General features: G+C 42.7%; 1 pseudogene; it reads left to right on the top strand.

Annotated features, from left to right (window-relative positions):
- Positions 1-2,257: 2,257 nt before the first annotated feature.
- Positions 2,258-3,568, top strand: LOC138293841 (protein CNPPD1 pseudogene; annotated as a pseudogene).
- The last annotated feature ends 2,775 nt before the right edge of the window (positions 3,569-6,343 follow it).

Genomic DNA, 6,343 nt, shown 5'->3' with positions numbered 1-6,343 from the left:
AATTGACAAGCTAGCACCCATGCAAAATATTAAAATAGATGCCTTTCATGTGAGTGACATTTTTTGGTCTGTGTCTTGTAGTCCCCTTCCTTATTTGACTCTAGTCTTTCATTGACAACCCAAAGAAGAAATATTAATGCTACTTCTGTCAGTCACTTGCCTATGGAATTTGTTAAAATAATCAAAAATTTACTGTAGGCCTCACTGTGCCGAACCTCAGGAGAGTTACTTTCCCTTAGGACTTTGTTAGGTCTGATCTGTCGACAAATGTAGTTGTCTTGAAAATCTCTTCTAATCTAAAAAATTATACAACATACAGGAAGGGACTATTTGTAGATGCTATCACATTTGCCTGCTTAATGTCTGCTTCACATGCTGAAAGGATACCCAATGACAAGTAAAATAATTTGTGCCAATCTCTGAACATCTGAGCAGCATTCTCTGCTCCGTCTCACCCTCCTTGTGAGTGCTTCCTTGATGCTCACATTAATTCCATCTGTAAGTTTATGCAGTCATCCTCCTTACCTTTGCTCACATGGATCTTGGCTTCTGCTACATCACGTTCTTGCTGCATGGCCATTCATGCCTTTTCATTTCTGAGAGCCCACCAGACATGCTGTAAAGTAGCACAAAACCTTTTAACATCTTGACAATATAGTGGTTCACTACTACCACCACAAACAGTACAATTGCCATTAACACTGCCACCATGAATACCAACACATTTATTACCAATATGTCCACCACCACCATTACTACCACCATCAACACCATTTACACTACCACCAACCCACATTTACCAGGAACAACATTACAACCACCATTATCACCACTGTAGCAACCACCATCATTACCCCTGCCAACATTGCCACCAGCACCATTGTCTGTCGCAAATGCTACCGCCATAACCTCCACTGTTACCACCACCATCAGGAGTTTCTTTACTACCACCACTACAACATCACACTCACCATTACTACTGCCAGCACTATCACTGTCTTGACCACTGTCACCACCACCACCATTACCACAGCCACTACCACATCTCCACCATTACCACCACCACATTTACTAGTACCTTTACCACCACCAACATCATTACCACCAATTCCATTAGCATCACCACTGTTAACACATCCATCAACACCAGTATTTCCACTATCAGCATTACCACCATCAGTATTACCACCAGGCGGCACAATTGCCCTTCAATCAGCAGGTTTATCTATTTGCCCATCAATGCAGACAAAATAGTTATTTGTGTAGACAAGATATGCATGTGTGATCCACTTACAAAATTCATTTTCTTTGGTGCTAAGTTGAGTTCAGTTAACTAATGCAGTGAGGGTAGGATTGTAAATATTGTCGTAAAGAAAGCCGTACGATTTTACTAATATGTTACAATATTATTTGCTTTTACCACTTCTGGTGAATTATGTTGCTGCGCTATTGTCTATATTCATAATAGTTACTATTCATATTGGGTGCACTAGGATAGGGGTTCTTTTTTTTAATAAACCTTTAAAATGTAGCCATATTTTCCTAGTGTTCTTGAGTTTGTCTTTGCATAATATAAAAGATTTAGGGTTCCACTAATTATCCATGTGATATCTCACAGGACTGAGTGTTACCTGAAACACATATCACTCTGATATTGCTTCGTGGGTTGAGGAGCGGCTTTCTGTTTCGGGTTGACACATTGACAAAATCCGTTGTGTTGGGGATGTAGAATGCCTATTTCCGTGTTTTGTTCTGGAACATTGATCCAGAAAATATATCACAAGCATGCTTGCTAATTTACAGCTATGTACTTTGTGTTATAATCATTCAGTCTGTACAGAGTCACTTGCAGCTCTTAGAATTGTAAACAGTGATGTACCAAGGAAGTTAGATGACCCAGAGCCTAAGTCTGCACCATGGTGACAAATGCAGACATGATTTGTGGCAAAGAACATCACCATGTGCTGGCACTTTCATTGTCAATAAAATTGTCACATTGCTTCATTTTGATGAGATATCATGCCTGATGTCTTGGACTTTTGCTTAGTAGCTAAGATTACTGGGGGCAGTAGTGTCATTTACCTAGTAGGTTAAATTGAGTAGTAGCACAAGCAAATGAGATCACTCGCCCAGGACTCTAAACATGATCCTGTGTTGATATAGTGTTCTGACCTGTGTACATTACTGGTTACTGATCTGTAGACCCAGCTGTGACCCTATTTATGATCATGCAGCAAACATGCATTTTTATAGGATAATGCTAGTGAAAAATGAAGGCCAGACTCATGTCACTGGGGAGCCATCCATGCTGCGGAGCATGGAAAATTGCATTGTGCCTGAGGAAATTCCAAAAGTATGCTTTAGTGTGATCCTTGTTTCAGTCACAGGCTGAGCTTAGTTTCAGCCAGTTTAAAATGTGTAGAAAGTTTCGGGTTCAGCCTACGTGCACTCAGTGCTTGATTTGAAACGGTGGCTGCAGGTGGGCCTAACCAACACTCACTTCTGGGGATCAGGACTTATATCTCATTATCAGATTTTGACCCAGAGCAAGAGAGTGAAATGCAAAAAAGGGGGAAAGGAGAGATGGGAGAGCAGAGAAGAGAAAGATGGAAAAACAGTGACAGGGATGAAAAAGGGCCTGCATGAGTAAGGTAAAGTGGCAAAGAGTGTATGGTGGTGGATGAGAATGGCAAGTTGTGGAACTAAGATAAGATTGACTTGGTATTGGATAACCCCTACAATGAGAAAGATGGTGGACCCCAGCAATTATTCTTTTACAAAGTAAGCACTGATTGAATTTCACTGTTACACAATCTTTAAAAAAACACAATGTCCAGAACACTCTTATTATTAGACTGTCTTTTGAGTAACTGTTTGTCTGGAGCCTAAACTACCTCTAAAGCCCAATGAAAGATATTACGGTGTAGTTCTTTCAGAAGAACACTCCCACCCCCATCCGAAGGCTGTAAAAGAAGTATGCCTCTCATGTTGCTTGTGAGGCCTGCGTCTTCCCATGCTCCATGATGCTTGCATTGGTTTATACTGAAAGACTCCAGCACTGAAATCCTGAGTAGCTGCAGCAAATCTCATCCTCCAACCTTTTTCTGATCTCCATGATGTTTGCCAGTAAGTACCTGTATGATGTAGGCGAAGAGGAAGAGGTTTTTAATAACGATTGGGGAACAGCTTGCAATGTTGATGTGCAGCCCGTCAACGCTCTGGAGATTGGTTTCCTCCGCACAATTGAATGAAGCCTATTCAAAGACCCCAATGGTTTTGTGAGTCTTTCCAAGTTCTCAGTTGACTGGAGGGCCGGGTCCCAGAGCAACAGGGTAGGAGTCATAGCTGGTTCACCTACACTGATCTTTGTGTGCTTCTGGAGCAGTGTGTGTGGCAGTAGGCCCTCAGCCATTTCTATCATCATGTTGCCAAGTTGGCATGTATTTTGGGAGTTGTATATTTGGCCTGTGTTGTCACTCTCTTTGCATCTGTTACCGTGGTGCACCAAGTGGCTCATGTGAAAAATGTCACCATAGCTATGGCTCTATCTGGGAGCCCTTCTGGATGAAGCATCACTGCTGAGCCCCCAGACAACACATCCGATCCTGAGCCCCCAGGCAAGTCTTCATCCTTTTTGCTCACAGAAACCTCTTCAAACCCTCCTGGCTCCATCTTCAAGTTGCCCACAAGATATCCTGCTGTCCTTCAACCATGATACCAGTCCTCCTGTTAAATTAGTCAGCCATATCTTTTTGAGAACAACACCCTGGGTAAGCAGTCTGGTATCACAGCTACTGCGCTTTACCTGTTGGGCTCTGTTCTAACAGCACTGACCTACAACGAAACACCCGATTCTAAAGAGGAACCACTGCAAACCACCTCCCGTGCCCTAAATGTCAAAGATATCAACAAGGTTATTGTTTATCTAGACCTCACCCTAAATTCAACAATTCTGAATCCTTCCAACATGTTACTCGCATTCAATCCATTGGATCTCTTTCAACTTCCCTGTGCAAAGGTTTCTCATCAAGTTCCTGAATTCCAATCTTCTATTTACCTGGCATGTCACAGGACACTGTGGAACATATTTATTCTCTGCTTGCGCCGATTTTGACACTAAAACGGCTCATAGTTAACTCCTTATTTATATTTTTATGCTAGACCAGTCTAGCGTAAAAATACAGGGCTTAGCACCATATTGTGGATGCGGCAAACTACCTTGCGCTAATTAGATGCAAGGGAGGCATTCCCATTCACATATGATGCTGACCCCCTATCGCCTTATTTATACTCCGGCACAAAAATTACACGCAGTATGCGAGCCCAAATAATGCTTGCTTAGCACCATTATTTAACGCCTGGGTCTGACCAGGTGTTAAGCGACCTGTGGACCCATTTCAATGGCTAAACACCATGGACTGGGCCCACAGGTGACCAGCCCAAGCCCCAGGAACACCCCCACCCACACCAGAGGGACGCCATAGGATGGGGACCCCAGCCTGGATGAGTAGAGGTAAGTATATATATTTTTTTTCAATGCCATTGGGGGGCCCTTACATGGGGCCCCCTGCCTGGCACTGGTTATGATGGCCATGCCCAGGGGAAACTGGTCCCCTATGCTGGCCTTTGGGGTGGTGGGCATGATTCCTGTCGTTACTTAGACAGGAGTCATGTTTGGATGGTACTGCATCAGGAAATGACACTAGGCTGGTTAGCGGCATATTCATTGCTGCTAACCAGCCTAGTGTCATTCCTGGCCCATTCACGCCTTTTCCATTCCCGACATCCCCCTCCGGCTAGCGTCTTTTCTGTAGATGCTAGCGTGTCCCTTGCGCCACCATGTACCATTCCATTAATATGGCACCCGGCTGGCGCTCTGGAATGGCGCTAGCAGGCGATATGGATTTTGACGCAAGACTGCGCTAACGCAGTCTTGCAGTTTTGCAGTCTTGCATCAAAATCCATAAATATGGGCCTAAGAGAAGTTGTGGTTTTAATAAACCTTTTTTAAAGATTAATCACTGAGTATTTTTAAATGTGAGGCCTTGGTTAAATTAGTTTAATAAGCAGAGATTTAGCAAACATGACAGTGACATATTTGTAATAAAATAATAAGGTCAAAAGAAGGTTTGAGCCTGATTGGAATGTGAAGAGCTCCGCACATGGGTGCTCGAGTTTTTCTTAATTTTGAGTTCCAAAATGCATAATGCTGTTGTGTTTCACCTCACAAGTTCTGCCAGATAGTTCATGCACACTTGCATACAAGTTGAAATCCTGATGAAATGAGAGTCTATGTAGTCTTATCTTTGGTGTTGTGCTATGCTAGTTATTTAGATCTCTTGCAAAACTTTTCAAATGTGGATTTCTATACTAAAATACAATTCCAACACATTTGGAAAAGGGGAACTATGGCCACTTGCACAAATCGTTGTATTTGTTGGATTTTATGATAGTGGTCTACAGCCTGCTGAGCCCACGAGCTGTGGTTAGAGACCTATACGAGAGCAACAAATGTGGTTGTTTGCAATAAAGGGATGGACTTTTTTTTCTAATCTGCGGCGGCTAAGGGTTGTGGAATTTTATGCAGTTCCGCAAGTTTCCGCTAGTTTTACATTTTCCTGCCCCGAATTTAAAAAAAAGGCAGAACACAGGGAGATAACACTGCAGTATAAGTCTCCATCAGTCTGAGAGATGTGGCATGCACAGAGAAAATAATTCTTGTGGTTTCCTGCACTGTCATGGGCCAGACAATGGAACTACACATAGTAATTGCCTTAAGTTAATTACACTACCTGGTTATTCATGGTGCATTACAACAAGCTCCCCAGCAGGGAGGGCTGTGCCTGGGACTTGCCTTGAGGAGTGCAAGGAAACCCTGAGGCCAGGTGCTGCACACAGACTACCTTGAAGAGGAAGTGGCTTTGAAGAACAATGTCAGAGGTCCGGTCAATGTAGCTACTTCAACACAATTATCTTTAAGGTAAATACTTAAAGTAACTTTGATCCACTTATTTTTCCACTGGTGCTGGAGAGGAACTCTGATACTAGGCTTGTAGAAAAAAATTGAGAAGTTTCTCATGTTTTTAAAATTCACCTCAATATTTGGCTTATCCATACTAGCACACAGAGTAATTTTTTTGTAGATCTGTCAGTTAATGGGGAACACACCTTAAGTTTACCGTCTTTTTTCACACAAAGCTCCACCAAATACATGCTATGGTCTAACACTGTGGTACATTTTGAACATCTGCATCTACCAGTGCATACCAGGGTGGTTTCTGTTGCCGTATGCTGAGCTTGTCTTTCCCGCAGATGCTCTGAATTTTAGTGGTGCACAAGTGTA

This window comes from Pleurodeles waltl, chromosome 4_2 (assembly GCF_031143425.1).
Source record: "Pleurodeles waltl isolate 20211129_DDA chromosome 4_2, aPleWal1.hap1.20221129, whole genome shotgun sequence".
Classification (NCBI taxonomy): Eukaryota; Metazoa; Chordata; class Amphibia; order Caudata; family Salamandridae; genus Pleurodeles; species Pleurodeles waltl.
This window is presented reverse-complemented; position numbering and strand designations above follow the sequence as displayed.